Here is a 16,772-nt window from a genome sequence, read left to right on the forward strand (position 1 = left end):
TGGAGGGAGGGAGGGGCGGGGGGGGTCGAGGGAGGGAGGGGATGGAGGGGGGGGGTGTCCTGGCGGCCGCGGCCGCCAGGACAAGAGGGAGGGGAGGGGAGGGAGAGAGAAAGGGGAGGAGGGAGGGGAGAGGAGGAAGGAGAAGGAGAGAGAGGGGAGAGGAGGGAGGGGGGAGAGAGGGAGAGAGAGAGAGGGAGAGGAGAGGAGGGAGCGGAAGGAGAGAGAGGGGAGAGGAGGGAGGGGAGGGAGAGAGAGAGTGAGGGAAGGGAGAGAGAAAGCGAGAGAGAGAGTGAGGGGGGGAAGGTGAGAGAGAGAGAGAGAGAGAGAGAGAGAGAGAGAGAGAGAGAGAGAGAGAGAGAGAGAGAGAGAGAGGAGGGAGGGGAGAGGAGGGAGCGGAAGGAGAGAGAGGGGAGAGGAGGGAGGGGAGGGAGAGAGAGAGTGAGGGGAGGGAGAGAGAAAGCGAGAGAGAGAGTGAGGGGGGAAGTTATGGGAGAGAGAGAGAGAGTGAGGGAGAGAGAAAGCGAGGGAGTAGAGGGAGTAGAGGGAGAGAGATCGAATTCTTACAAGAGCGACAAATAAGATTTGATTTAGGAAAAGAATGAAAGGGACTTACGAGAAGAAAGTATCAAGAAGAATGTTGAACACAAATTTGAATTCTTACAACTAAGAGTAGAACTATCACGAGCTCTTCAACACAAATTTGAATTCTTACAACTAAAAGTAGAACTATCACGAGCAAGAGCGACAAATAAAATTTGACTTACTATCACGAGCAAGAGCATGAGTGTCAAATAAGATTTGACTTACTATCACGAGCAAGATTGACAAATAAGATTTGACTTACGAGAAGAATGAAAGGGACTTACAAGAAGAAAGTATCAAGAAGAATGTTGAACACAAATTTGAATTCAAAAGGCAAGAAGACAAGAAGAAAGGGCCCTCTTTCGTACACACCACGGATCTCGTGTGCCATACCCTCAGCGTCTAAGAGCACTTCCAAAAGATATTCATGTGGATTGGCTACTTGATGAAATGGAGAAAGCAGAGAAAGACGAGGGGATGCATATCACGATGGAAGAATGGGAGTATGCTAGGGGATGCATGAGCAAGGTCGGTATATAGAATGTTATGCATAAGTTAGGAGGTTTTTATAATTTAGATTGCTTATTTAATTGATTTTTTCTTGGTGTAGTGCACTATGTTCAATGCTATATGGTGTGAGGGCAAGCATTTTCGAACACAACGGATTGATGATAAGAGAAACACACAAGATTGCGGCGTCATTGCTAGCTTTGAGGGAGCCAATGGAGTCTTATTGTGGCATAATCCAAGATATCATTATGCTTGACTTTCGACGCTTCTTTGTGTATGTTTTGGATGTAAAGTGGTTTAAGGACGTGGTGGAAAGAGGCCCTAATGCAACAATCAAACGCCATGCAAGTGGCTTTGTAACTATTGACTCCACAAAGTTTTGGCAAAGTAGGAAGGACACACTAATACTACCGCAACAATGTGAACAGGTACTGTGCACACACATAAAAATACTCGCTTTTAAATATTTGATGCAAGAAAAGTAACATGATTGTATTTGTGTTTGAATTAGGTTGTCTATCAACCAATGGTGGATAATAATAGGTGGTGGCATGTCATACCTATTATGCCACGTTCCAAAGTGATGTATAGTACATTTACTAATATGGAGCGTATGGAGGATGATCATGCCCATGGACGTGATGATGACCGTGATACAAGAGAGGAGGATGATCATGAGATAGGAGATATAGATATTGAGGCCGGCATTACCCGTGAGAACGAGCCTACCATTGGAGATCTTGATTTCGATGAGCACATGAGTGGCACAAGTAGTAGTGGGTTGAATGTATTTGTAGATCTAAACACTTGTTTGGATTTTGAAGTAGATAGTTTGGCAAGGGTTGATCTCATTGAGGATGAGATTGAACCGTAGCCCCACAATTGATATTGGCAAAACTATTTTACATATTGTCTCATTCTCCTCATTTCCCTTAATTCTTGTATATGTGGGCTTGCAAAAAATTATGTGCTTTGGTAATCATGGGCAATGTTTGGAAAGCAATGATGTACACCAAAATCTCACTTTCTGTATTCTCTGGATCGCGTCTAACCCCGCGTTTAAATGCGCGTCTGAGTCTCAGTGTAAACGCGCAAATACACGTGCAAATAGATGCGCTAATAGACGGGATGTTAAACGGGCCCGTATTTTCTCAGGTCTAACGCGCAAATAAACGCGGTGATTGACGCGCAAATAGACGAGCAAGATTGGAAGCATGGTGGGACAAGAACGTGCTTATGACTTGATGCATATGCTACATAGTGCAGGTAGTATGAATAGGCTTGCACACTTTGAATGCAAAGAGGATAGTCCTCTATTTACAAGGGCACATAAGAAGCAAGAACATGTCTAGAGAGAATTGAATCTCAAAGAGAACATGTGAGAAGCTAATCTAGGGGACTATGAGTGTGTGTCAACTGATGATAAAATCATCGAAGCATTGAAGAAGGGACTAAAAAGTGCTCAAGAAAGGTGTGAAAGTTTGCATAGGAATTCAAAGGGTGAGAATATGAAGTGGTGGATGGAACCTTGGTCAAATGGATTTGCAAATGCATATTCACAAGAATCTGATTCTAAAGAAGAATACCAATGTCAAGCAGATCATGTGTTAGAAATAGATGATAATGACAACGATGCCTACATAAGTGAAATCAGACATGTGGTGGATTCTCTCCTAGATGAACAAGAAGCAGTGAGCCCAGTTGTTACCATTGATGGTAAAACTCTCTTCAAGTCCACATTGGTAAGCCAACTTAATGGAAATCCCACACTCTCTAAAGATAGACTCACAAGTGTTCACCAAGGAGTATACTACTCTAAGGAAGATATACCTCTTGCTACATCAAATTAGAACCTATTTGGAATAGGTTCCGATTGTGCCGTATTCTCTCATGAAGAACACAAAACAAGGAAAAGCAAAAGGAAATGCAATCCAAGATCTTTGCAAAAAAAGAAAACACAAGCTATATGGTACCTTGGACGAGTTCAAAAAATGAGGAGAAAGGTTGGTGGGGGGTATGTGGAATATTAAAGAGGGTTCAACCTTTCAGATAGACCTTTTGGAGTAGAAGTCCAGCTTGGGTGGTATCAAAAGGCAAAAGGTTCAAGATGCTTCACGTATGACCTTACAGACCTTGACATGATAAATATTGAGAGCGTGATTGCATTGGCAAACCTCACCTATGAGTGTAATAGCAATAAGTATACTTTAGATGAGAATGATTGGAATGTATTCAATGACTTTGTAAAGGGGCATTAAATGCACTCGGTAGGGGCTTCTTTGTAATCTTTCTAATATGATAAAAGATTTATTATGATTATTACTATGTGCTAAGTTTAGTTTGATTTGTCTTGATGGATTTTTTAACTTATTTTTTTGTAGGACCTTGAATCACAGAAGTGGATGATTTGCAACCGCATGGGTACTTTTGTTTATATAAATGCCATAAACCAAGTTTGAAAATGCTATTTTGGCATCGAGTACAACAAGATGTTGTATGAATGTAGCCTCAATGGTTTTAATACCATGGTTTGATATGACTTAGTAAGGGTTTTCATGGAAGAAAAAAAGTGGAAAGGTCTCCTATAAATGTGATAAAGAAGAATGATATTTCCATCTTTTGCTTCTGCAACAATCAAGACATGGAAAAAGTGGCAAGGCCAATCGTGAATGTGGCCGAAAGCATGGTGTTTTAGTTTTTTCTTCTCTACTCCTTCTCTAACAATAAAGACATGGAAGAAATTACTAAGTCTCAGATATACATTGTTTAAACAAGTTTCCAATCTTTCACATAAGAAAGCTATAGATGTTTGTATTTGGCAAGAAATAAACATTATATATCGTCATTGAATGCTTTGTAAAATTGGCTAATCTATCATCCCTTCTCCTAGCTGAAATGCCCATACATATGGTTTTGTAAAAAATTGAAAGATATAAAGCATTTATAAAAGCTCCCAATCTTTCATGTAGTATTTTTATAAAGGTTGTTTCTTGAGCTCTTTACGTGTTTCAAGTGACTTTGCACAATTCTTTGCTCTTGGTGTATGGCACACATGATTTGTCTTGTTTGATATTTGTTCCTCTTAATTTTTGCACATATGTCTTTATTCTTTGTTTCTCTTGCCTTATGGCATCATCAAGACACAAACCCATTCATTGCCGATTATTGCAGTCAGTACCTCAATTTTTTGTGTGTAGATTCAAATAATGCAGGTGATGTAGAGATCTTGCATTCTAAATATCTCATCCTACCTAAAGGGACTCCAAAAGTAGTAGTGTATGACTTACATAAGGACTTTTAAAATTCCTCTAGGAAAATAAATATACTTACAGAAGGGGATTTATAAAATTTTCCAAAATTTACAGAGGGGATACTAGGAAATAGGTTACATAGGGATTTAGAAAAGAACCCTTGAACGCACGTGATATAGACATATTACACTAAGTGACCCCCCCGAGGGTTATACTAAGGTACAAAAAAAATGAAACCTTAGTTTCGAGCACCTAAGGTTTAAAATTTGAATACTTCGATTTTAATATTTTTTAAACGAAGATAAATAGAGCGTTAGCTATTGTTTTAACAATTCGAAAAAAAATAGAGGCAGAGCATTTACAACGTTGATTGCGACCCGCCCAACATATTCACAAACAAAACTTTGAAAAGCGAGAGACATATGTGTAAAAGCACAACCTTTATTCGTATTGGGGATCCCACAACTTTTTACAAGGCTGCTTCACAAGGGAGCAAAGCCCAAAACAAGAACCAACACTAGAAGCTGCATAATTCAAACTAATGCATAAGTGTTTTTTTACATTAGCTCTGAGACTACAAACTGAAAGTCAAGATATGAAGCAAGCATCTTTTTGAGGGCTCTTGTCTCCCAACGGGACAAAGTCCTTGCCTTCAGGTATTCCTTTGAGAAAGCTAGCACGACCATCCACAGTGGTAGGCCTCTCCCAAACGGAGGTGAACTTTTCATAGTACACAGGCTACGACGGGGAGTCCTCGTTGTGTAGAATATCGATGGGGTTCTCGTGCGAGACGATGGCCCCTAGCGCCTGCGCAACCTCCTCATCTTCATCTAGTACAACATCCTCGAACTCCAGGTCCTCAACCGGGTCCTCCTCTTCATCAATGATCCCTTCTTCTTTCCGTTCTCCAAAGTACCTGAAAGAACGAGATTCCATAAAGAAGATATTCTCTATGTTAACACATTGGCTCTCTTGTGGCATCTTCATAATCTTCCAAACAAAGGAGGCTCTCTTACTATCCATACCATTCTCGGCCTTTGGAATTACCCAAGATGCAGCTGGATAGTACTTCCCGGTTTTGAGCATTCTTAAAAGTGTCCAGCTCAAAGTTACCCCGAGCTTTTGTTAGACACGTAATTTGTGGGGATCGACGGAGCACACACACAAGGAGAGAGGGAGAGAGGAAGAGGGACACAGGATATGGTGCTACCTCATGTAGCTTATTCTGCATCATCCACAATAGAATGGCTATACACTTATGTAGTGTATGTTAGTGTTAGTGGGCGTTCACACTGGGCGGCTAGCCAATGGCCTTTTACCCCAACAACCTCCCACTTAAAAGCCAATGTGCTGATAAGTGACAGCCTAGTAGCCTACTAGTGTATGTACAATAGATGAGAGATATGACTGACTCTCAACCAATGCCCACACTCTCTCTCGAGCTGCATGCATGCATTTGTATCCGCTCCAACAATAACCATACATGTGTATCCCTACTAGAGCATGCACGCACATCCTGCAGGTATCTTGTAATGACCTGCGTAGCTCCACCATGCTCCATGCCAGTGTCAGTCACCATATGACTAACAACTCCCACTGCAAATGCTCCCACTGCAGCTGCTATGTCGGGTCTCGACACTAGAAGGTCGTACATGAGAATCTCGAACGCTGATGAAACCTGCACAATCTCGGATAACCTGACCATATCAGTCATCCCAGTGCAATATGCATCTACTGCATCATCATTAGGACAAGTCGAGTATGGATGTGTCGATCCCGGGGTACTCATCATCTTCCCCGCATCCATAGAGACTGGATCCCAGTGTCCTGGCATAACCATGTCAGCATCTGGCATAAGCATATCAAGAAATGACTGCATAATCGCTGCATCCGCAGCATCCAAATCAGTCATCTCTGCCATCATAGCCGATGGCTCGCTCTGCTGTGACTCAATAGAGCAAAGCCGCTCTACCTCTGCAATCGCTAACTCAACTGCAGACATATCATGCACAGCTGTATCCTCAAGAGAATTAGATGTATCAAACAAGAATGCATCCATTTCTGGCTCCTGAGCACACTGAAGCTCACCTGCGAATGAGACACGTCTCGTCTCTCGCTCATCACATGTCAGTGTCATAACTGAGACTATACCGTCTCGTATCTCAGAAACCTGCAATGGGTAAACAATGTAGGACCTAGCTCCTCGCACAATGACTAGGCGACCCAATTACATGCGAAATGACTGCTCTCCAATCAGTACACGACATCCACTGTGTGCTAGCTGTCTCATTGAGATCAAACTCTGTGCAATCCCAGGAACATATCGCACATGCCGTAGCACATAAGATGCACCACTAGGTAAAGACAAGCATACATCTCCTGCACCCTCTATGTCATACGCTGAACCATCAGAAAGATGAACATGGCCAAGTCTCACACTAGAGAAAGTGCTAAACCACTCAAGATGCGAGGATATGTGGAACTCTGCACAATCATCTAGCAACCAACGCGAAGAAGTGCCACCTGTACCAGACATGTAAACAAGAGGAACACTAGAGGTAAACGTGACATCACTGTCACTAGCATAGTCTGCCACCTCTCTAGTCTGTGTCAATACCACACATGCATCATGCATACATCGTCATTGTTGCCTCATACGTCTGAAGCAACGTCGTCTAATGTGTCCTGTGTGACCACAATGCCAACATCTGAACTGTCGACAAGAACAAGACCGCCGTCTCTCAGGAGTCATCATCGTAGACTCAAAATCATCACACATATCTGCTAGCTGGATGTCAAGACTGTATATGCGTCAAAGTGGGAGACCACTCAACCACTACGCTAATCAAGCACAAAACCGCATCAACCTGATGCTCGCATATGCAAACTATATCTCAAGTATAGCTCTATCAAAGATAACAGAAAGGCAGTATCTGACCTCTGTTAAGCCAAGCCGAAAATCGCAACGACTCAACACGGGGATAACAGCTCTCAACCGAGCGTTAAGCGCATAACCATATGCACAAGTAGTGAACAAACACAATGCTCAAAACGCATCCCACAAGTAGTGTTGCAAAATCTGACAACTGCGTAACCTGTACCTGTAAACCTGCAGAACCTGTAACTTGTGACTATGTATAACGACTATGTATAACCCGTAGCCACTATGAGCATACAAACAATCTCACTCCTGCGAGAGTGGATACAAGAACACAAATCCGTGTCCAAATGATATGCGATATCGATGAATCACATCACCAACCAAATTCAGCACTCAAACCGTGCATAAATGACCACCTGCAAAGAGGGAAAATAGCTGAAGCCCTCAAATAGCTGCAAAATCAGCCCACAAATGTGCCACAAATCAGCCCACAACTGAGCCGAACATAGGCACCTGCAAGGAGGGAAAGATGGCTGAATTTTCAACCCACAAAACAGCCCTCAAACCTGCAAAAAATCGGCTAACAAATAGCCCTGACAGTCTTCTGTATGCAAAGCACACACTGTTCGCTCACCTCCTGCAAATGTCAACCAGCCGAGTGAGCCATACATGAACCTGTAACCTGTCAAATAGCTATGCAAAAGTACGGAGACCACATGTCTCGTATCCGCACAGATCATACATCAAGACCATCTATAAACATGAGCCAAAGCAAAGCTCAAGCACCTCTCTAACGCATGTCACAATGCGCATAAACCAGGCAACAAATCCGGCAAGATAGCCTCAACTTGCATACATAACCATAAGTGCAAAACCGCACAACAAAAGATGACAACAAGTATGTCAAAAGAGTATGCAAGTCTTGTCAAGAGCAACAAATGCTTGAGATGCCAAAACACTCTTACCCGAGAGCAATCGTAGGGCGCAAATGATGCTCAATACACGCTGAAATCAGCCCATCATGTCACACGGAATCCCTGTCCGGAAAACACGCTACTAGTGTATCCACATGGCACCATAATAGAGCATCAAACTATGCACAAACCGTGCATCACAATAGCATCCACAATGGCTGCAAAATCAGCCCATACACATGCCACAATGCCTGTCACTGTCACACCTGTGTATCCAGTGCTCTCTCATGGCAACTAGCTCAAAACCATATGAGCTCACAGCATAATACTCTCCCACGTGAGCGAAATATGCTCAACACCTATGACTGCAACAAAAGACCTCAAGGCAAACCACCGAGTCAAACACCTGCAATCACTGTCACAATGCCACCTGCAAGTACACACTGTACTCGCATAAACCTGCTCACAACATGCGCACCTGAGCACCTGTAGCACCTGTAGTAATGTTTTGCACCTGTATGTGGGCTCTATGGGCTGCCAAGTAATACCTGTATGAGCTGAAAACTATTGCCCCAACTATTGAGCAATATGTGTGCACAACTTGGAGCGCAGCAAGCTCACAAAATTGCACAAAAAATAGCTCTAAATTCAGCCCAAAGCTGGCTGAACACCACCTGCAAAACACCACCTGTGGAAGCTCTGAAACATGCTCGAAATCATGTGCAAATGTCATACATCAAGTCGAAATGACTAAACATTCTCCAAACACCATGGAGGGAAGCAAGACAGTCTCATACACCGAAGTACACCTTTCTCATATGCAATACATGCACGGCCAACAATTGAGCAAACCACGCTCACCACATCTGCAAAACCCGTAGATCTAATGGCCAAACCAAGACCTGTACCTGTGGATATACCTGCAACTTGTGAAATGCATGTGTGACCTGTGGCACGAGAATGGTACTCAACCACAATCACATACATCAATGGAGCATGCTACACAAGACCCTATGCCTTAAACCACCTGCAAATACCTTGCAGATCTGCAAAACAGGCTTCTCGCAGCAGGAAATTTTAAAACACTGTTTTGATAGCCAAAACGTCCGAATTCGCCGTTTTTTACGCAGACCCAGGTACAAGCTACCTGCTTTTGTTCAGAGCGGCCGATTTGGGGGGTGTATGATGTGCAGTCAAAAATTTTTGACGATTGGGAATATTTCTACCTGTTTTGCTGCAGATCTACTACCAAGATGCCCACACTGCTCCACCACAAAGGGAGCACACAAGGGGCAATCACTATGCAGCAAAAAACAAGTACCTTGAGCTCCACAATGAGCTCAAAACGCAGCACTCCAAGCTCTGATCTGCTCACCTCTCTCACACACACGCTCGCAAAGCTGCGAAGCTCACCATAGCTAAGCTCGAATCCAAGCTCTGATACCAGTTGTGGGGATCGAAGGAGCACACACACAAGGAGAGAGGGAGAGAGGAAGAGGGATAGAGGATATGGTGCTACCTCATGTAGCTTATTCTACATCATCCACAATAGAATGGCTATACACTTATGTAGTGTATGTTAGTGTTAGTGGGCGTTCACACTGGGCAGCTGGCCATTGGCCTTTTACCCCAACAGTAATTCTCCATATAAACATACGCTCTCTCGAAAAGGTTACTTGGTGAGAGACAGACCTTGTTCTTTAGGTTGGCTTGACCATAAAGAGCGTAAAGCTGCCTACCTCTTGTCATTTCTTCTGCGGTTACATTATGAGAGAAAAAGAGGAAATGAGTTTTCTGCAGATCTTTCATACAGTAGCCCACCATACCTTCAAAGGTGTGCATTTTCATTTGTCGCAAACCACAACACATTACGATGCCACCCATCGGCTTGCAGACATCCCATGCAAGAAACTTCTTAATTGTTTTCCCTATAGCAATCAAAGACGTAGACATCAGCATGACAACCATCTGGAAGTTCAAATGATGGACCGTCCCCCCCTTCTCCAAGGAGAACAAACCCTTCACACACTCCAGACGGACAAACTCCTCCAATGGCTCCCAGAAAGCAAGGTCCACATCGCCATTGCCCACGTCTACGGTCACAGAAACCTCGAACATCCTTTGCCTCTTCTCTTTTGGAAAAGATAGACACTTGCTGACAGAAGGGGTGCTCTTCACCGAAGGGGCCGAGACAGAGCGCCCTGCATCCGAAGAACCCGCAAGGGGGGAAAAAAAAAAGACAGAATTCAGATTTTTTATGCCAATAATATTCTCGGAACAAATGAGAGAGCGCACAGAAATAGACAACGTGCAGCGTTCTGCAAAGAAGTATAAAATATGCACTCTTATTCAATTTCTTATTTTCTGCAGAAATCAAAAAAAGAGGACAGATTTGAATAAAAGACAGACCTATATTTTCTTCTTAATCTGCGAAAACAAAATATGAAGGACAATCTTTCTAGAAACGCGAAAAAAGAAATCACGAAATGATGTCGCGTTTCTCTTGATGGATTTAAGGTTGGGTACCAGAGCCTAGGTGCCAGGAGGTGTCAACACACGTGGAGTCTTGCTCCGCTTTGCAATGGCATTGCATGCAAGCTTCTGGAGTGGCAAAGTGGAAGGAGAGGAATCCAAAGGAGCAGACTCAGAGCGGCAGACAAGATCGGGAGAGTCCGGGAGACCAACGGAAGCACGGTTGGTCTTGTCTTTCAAGGGCTTCCTTCTAGGAGGCATGCAGGCAGAACCAGGCAGAGTAACACAAACATAAAGAAGACTGCGAGCAGGTTTTTTATAATAGGGAACGAGCTTACCTCCATGTGGTGAACCATGCGGAAGCACATGAAGGTAAGACCAACCATGGTGAGTTGCCATGTTGGGCGACGCTCAGTGATTCAACAAGGACAACAGTAAAAAACCAAAAAGGGGAAACAGAGCAAACCTTTGTATGACGAGCGGGGACGACATTTGTGGATCGAAGGCCATGTGCAGAAGCAATCCAGCACCTGCAGATTTTGCACAAGGAGGACGAGGACAAGGGTTGCGGGTCAAACGACACAACAACGTCTAGGGCATGCGGGACACAAAGATGACGATTCAAAAGCGGAAATAGTGGAAGATAACTTACCTGCCGGAATTTCAAGTGTCTTGCAAGAGAAAGACGAGCCGGGAGATAACGCAGGATTGCATGCAAAGGCCGGCGCCATGCGGGATAGAAAGATGAAGATTAACAAGCGGAAATAGTAGAGGACATCTTACCTGGCGGAATTTACAGGGTTTTGCAAGGGAAAGAGGCGCACGGAGCTCCCGCAGGTTTGCATGCAATGGACGGTGGCATAGAGGACGAGCACGACGCGTGGTAGGCGAGGACGACGATGCGTACAAAGTGGAGGAGAAATCATATGCTCACGTGTGCATGCATGCAAAGGCAAGGGCGAGCACGACGAGTGGCATCCGTGCGGCTTTATTGCTAATTTCATGCATAGCATGCATGATGGATCACCGCATGTTAATATGGGGTTATTTTTTGTAAGGACCTAGCAAAAAATGAAAAAAACCTTATTACAACTAATTAATAGACCTTAATTTTTGACATACTGGCCCCTTAATATTGGTATGACAATGGCACAAGCCTTGTCCACCTTATGTTTCCAAAGCCAAGCTGACTTGCTTTACTAGAGGCGGAATTTTAATGCTTGGCAATGAGGAGGGCAAGTCTAGCTATGGACATACCAGTTCCTTCAATGTTCGACACGTTTCCACATTGGATATTGTCTATGAGGATCAACCATGGAAGAGACGCCTCTCTATGGAGTTTTTAGAGCTCATTTTCATACTTGAGCCTAAGCACATTTGTCATATATAATATATATATATATATAGGTACAATTCGGAGCAACTTCAAAAATTCACTTATTCGCCATGACGCAAATTGGCAAAAACGGGCTAATTTGAGCTCAGCAAGCTCGAATCGAGGCATGGTTTGACCCGTAGCATTAGTATGAGGTCTACCGAGCACAACGGTGCAATAAAACGCTAGGGATTAGTCGGGCACATCGGAGGTATAAGCACTTAGACCCTTTTTAGAGTTCATTTGTATTTTTTGTGTGAGAGAGCTAGAGCACCTAGAGCGGGTGACCTTCCAGCGCTTCGTACGAGCTACACACGCACACCCACACCGATCCATGAGAGGTATAGTTCAAGTATACCTTAAAGTTGATGTGTATGCATGCCTTGCACAAAGACACTAAAGCATGAGCTAGGAACGGTGAGAAACGGTTGTGCACAGAACCGCACACACAACACATTGCATGACGGCTCAAAACAAATCTAAATAGCACAAAAATTGCATCAGAGCATAGGCACAGATTGGGCATTAAGCACGAACAATCATAGTTTGAAAAAGAGTTGGCCACCACTATAAGAAGATGGCCAAACACCAAGGCCTATACCGACGTCGTAAGACTGGGCTTAAATTAGCCCCATCATTGGTATGCGCCTCAGAAACAACGGTGGTCTCATAACGTCGGAATAGATACATACCGACACACATACCCACGCACATACCAATGCACATACCAACTAGTATACCAACGCACATACCGAGGTACATTCAAAGGAGCATTCCAGTGCAAATACCAACACATATACCGTCGTTTTGAGCAGTAAATGTTTTTAGACGGAATGGCTCCAAATAGAAACCAAATGTATATACTTCCTTCAGTACCATATCAGTTGTACTCTTTATTGTACATTAAGATAAAATTAAGAAGACCAGAAAGAGGCCAATAATGATAACGTTAAAAATAACAACATGAGACCAATAACCATAATGTTAAAAAGACCAACAATAGGCCAATAACCATAACCATAACGAAGAACCATAACCATAACGATAAAAAGACCAACAAGAGGTCGATAAATATGTGCAGGATAGAATTGATTACATCATAATGAGAGCTAAACAAATCTTCTCTAAATCCAAAAATTGACATCAATGTTGAAAATACATCATGAAATGCTAAAGAAAATTAGCTCAAGTGATTACATCATAAGGATCTAAAAAATGTTCTTGAAATCCAAAAATTGGCCTAAATCACTACAAGGCATAGGCCATTTTCCGACGGAAATACCAACGCTTTTTACATTAAATTTTTTTTTTTCACGGGCGCAAAGGTCGCTATAAAAGTCGCTAAAAGCCTCGGAAAAGGAGCGTCGCTATATAGCGACGTTTACGAGTGTCGCTATATAGCGACGATTAACAGTGTCGCTATATAGCGACGTTTGCATCGTCGCTATATAGCGACGCTGTTAATCGTCGCTATATAGCGACGATGCAAACGTCGCTATATAGCGACACTGTTAATCGTCGCTATATAGCGACACTCGTAAACGTCGCTATATAGCGACGATTAACAGAAGTAAAAAAAAAGGGTTAGTGGGGCTAAACAGGGCTCCCTTTTGGCCCTGTTTAGCCCCACTAATCCTTTTTTTTTTTTGTAATTACAAAAGAAAGTTTTTTATAACAAAATTTCCCTTGCTTGCAGGGTGATACAAAATTGTTCTTGTGAAACGATGAGGAAGAAATGCATATACATATACAACTGTGTTTGTAACAAAATTACCCTGTGAAAGGGCGATACAAAATTGCTCAAACGAGCGGATATACAAAATGCTACTACCACTACTCATCCGAATCCGAATCATCTTCGTCTTGTTGGCCTGTTCCTTGGTCCTCGACACCTGCGTCTTCTCCCTCGTCCTCGGTACCTACGTCCGATCCTTGCCCCTGTTGATCGCTCGCCTCCGATGATGGGACGCTTGAGCTTTGACCCTAAGAGTGAACCATATAAATCAAAAATTAGATTGGAACTTAAATTAAAAAGTGAGATTACAAGTAGGAGTAAACTTATACCGTGCGAGCAGCCACCTCAGCCCAATCGACTGTCGCTCCCATTGCCTCTTGCTCAATGAACCACAGCTTTGTTCCTATCCGAAATGCGCGCCGCGTCTCTGTATCCGTAGGAAGATGACCCATCGCAGCTTACTGTGGATCCAATTTACGAGAGTTAGAGTTAGCTAAAGTGCATGTAATATGTAAGTAAAACAAATAGAACAATACATTAAATGGGAAGAAGTAGACTTACCACGATTGCCTCGAACGCATACCGTCCGCCTGCACCAAAGTGCGAAGTACCTACGACATCCAGCCGTCTCTTCGCAGCCCTCCTCTGACCCTTGAACATTTCGGGATGGTCCCTATGTTGCTTCTTGAAGTACTTCCAATCAGCTTTGTCTGCCCAGCTGGGTTTAGCCAACCCCTTTGTAATGGAAGTACGCAAGGTTGATCTGCGATGCTTTAGGAACAAACCCATGCGCTCGAGCATATAATTGTTATTAAACTCCACATTTGGCGGATTAGGGTATCTTCGTTTTAACTCATCGATCACCGCCTGCTTCTTTTGGGCATCTTGATACCGCCAATCGGTATTTATGCCACTCTTGAAGTGATGACTCATCAACCTCCTCATGGCGGCCATCACTGCTTTGCCCTTTTTGTCTTCTATTATCTCTCCGGCAGATGTGATTTGATAGGAGAGATCCCTTGATGAGTAAGGGGGACTGACGGTAGCAGAGTCTGAAGGAGTGGAAGCTGCGCGACCGCTTCCGGATCGAGGAGTAGCAGTGGGAGTAGGAGAGGGAAAGGGACCTGACTGATACTGTGTCTCCGGACCAAGTGGAGACCTAAAGGAGCGTGAGTGTGCTGACTCGTCTACATCTCCTGAGTCAGCACAACATGAGCCGCCCGTCCTACTCTTCCTTCCCTTGCAGGAGGCATGCGCAGGTGATGATCCCGCGGTCGAAGGGGCGCGAGGGGATGGCTGGGCAGTACGTCCACCCGTCGGTGTGGGGGAAGGAATTGCGGAGGTCTTCTGAGAGAGCAGAGAGAAGAATCTCGCTGCCTCCTCATCGCTCATCTACGCTACAAACTCGTCGGGAGTCCCGACAAAGCCATGCGCGGCTAGCAAAGGAGTTACGCAACTTACATCTTGGGCTAGCCATGGACGGCGTGAATCCTTTCAGGTTACGCTCGACATCTTGGTCGACATGGCCCATAGTCGTGGTGAATTACAATATCCCACCATGGCTAACAATAAAAAAGGGACACCTCATGCTTGCACTACAGTGCCAGGAATATTCTGATTTATAAGGACTTTTTGCTTTGTCCCTCTATGTGTGGTCTTAACTTTTTGAGGCAAATGAGAGGAATTGCCTCTACAAATCCTCGTTTCGGAGCTCGAGGGTACGTCCCCCTTTATGACATTGTTCTTGAACACTCACCTCATGGCATGTGATGAACAATATTTGATAGGTACATATTCACAACTTTTTGATAGGTACATATTCACATTTTTTTGATAGGTACATTAACTAACGCCCCGCTGCTGCGCGGGGCATTAATTAATACCTTAGGTTATACTAAGGTACAAAAAAAATGAAACCTTAGTTTAGAGCACCTAAGGTTTAAAATTTGAATACTTCGATTTTAATATTTTTTTAAACGAAGATAAGTAGAGCGTTGGCTATTGTTTTAACAATTCGAAAAAAATAGAGGCAGAGCGTTTACAACGTTGATTGCGACCCGCCCGACATATTCACAAACAAAACTTTGAAAAGCGAGAGACATATGTGTAAAAGCACAACCTTTATTCATATTGGGGATCCCACAACTTTTTACAAGGCTGCTTCACAAGGGAGCAAAGCCCAAAACAAGAACCAACACTAGAAACTGCATAATTCAAACTAATGCATAAGTGTTTTTTTACATTAGCTCTGAGACTACAAACTGAAAGTCAAGATATGAAGCAAGCATCTTTTTGAGGGCTCTTGTCCCCCAACGAGACAAAGTCCTTGCCTTCAGGTATTCCTTTGAGAAAAGCTGGCACGACCATCCACAGTGGTAGGCCTCTCCCAAACGAAGGTGAACTTTTCATAGTACACAGGCTGCGGCGGGGAGTCCTCGTTGTGTATAATATCGATGGGGTTCTCGTGCGAGCCGATGGCCCCTAGCGCCTGCGCAGCCTCCTCATCTTCATTTGGTACAATGTCCTCGAATCCGGGTCCTCGACCGGGTCCTCCTCTTCATCGACGATCCCTTCTTCTTTCCGTTCTCCAAAGTACCTGAAAGAACGAGATTCCATAAAGAAGATATTCTCTATGTCAACACATTGGCTCTCTTGTGGCATCTTCATTATCTTCCAAACAAACGAGGCTCTCTTACTATCCATACCATTCCCAGCCTTTGGAATTACCCAAGATGCAACTGGATAGTACTTCCCGGTTTTGAGCATTTTTAAAAGTGTCCAGCTCAAAGTTACGCCGAGCTTTTGTTAGACACGTAATTTGTGGGGATCGACAAAGCACACACACAAGGAGAGAGGGAGAGAGGAAGAGGGACACAGGATATGGTGCTACCTCATGTAGCTTATTCTGCATCATCCACAATAGAATGGCTATACACTGATGTAGTGTATGTTAGTGTTAGTGGGCATTCACACTGGGCGGCTGGCCAATGGCCTTTTACCCCAACAACCTCCCACTTAAAAGCCAATGTGCTGATAAGTGAGAGCCTACTAG

The 16,772-nt window shown here is 43.8% G+C and overlaps 3 pseudogenes; all 3 read right to left on the minus strand.

Moving 5' to 3' along the window:
- Positions 1-4,931: 4,931 nt before the first annotated feature.
- On the minus strand, positions 4,932-5,577 carry LOC147891493 (uncharacterized; annotated as a pseudogene).
- Positions 5,578-5,757: 180 nt separating this feature from the next.
- LOC147891494 (uncharacterized) lies at positions 5,758-12,486 on the minus strand (annotated as a pseudogene).
- A 3,502-nt stretch (positions 12,487-15,988) lies between these two features.
- LOC147891495 (uncharacterized) lies at positions 15,989-16,634 on the minus strand (annotated as a pseudogene).
- Positions 16,635-16,772: the final 138 nt, after the last annotated feature.

This window comes from Dipteris shenzhenensis, chromosome 17 (genome assembly GCF_047967505.1).
Source record: "Dipteris shenzhenensis isolate YYH24624 ecotype China chromosome 17, Dip_SZ_1.0, whole genome shotgun sequence".
Classification (NCBI taxonomy): Eukaryota; Viridiplantae; Streptophyta; class Polypodiopsida; order Gleicheniales; family Dipteridaceae; genus Dipteris; species Dipteris shenzhenensis.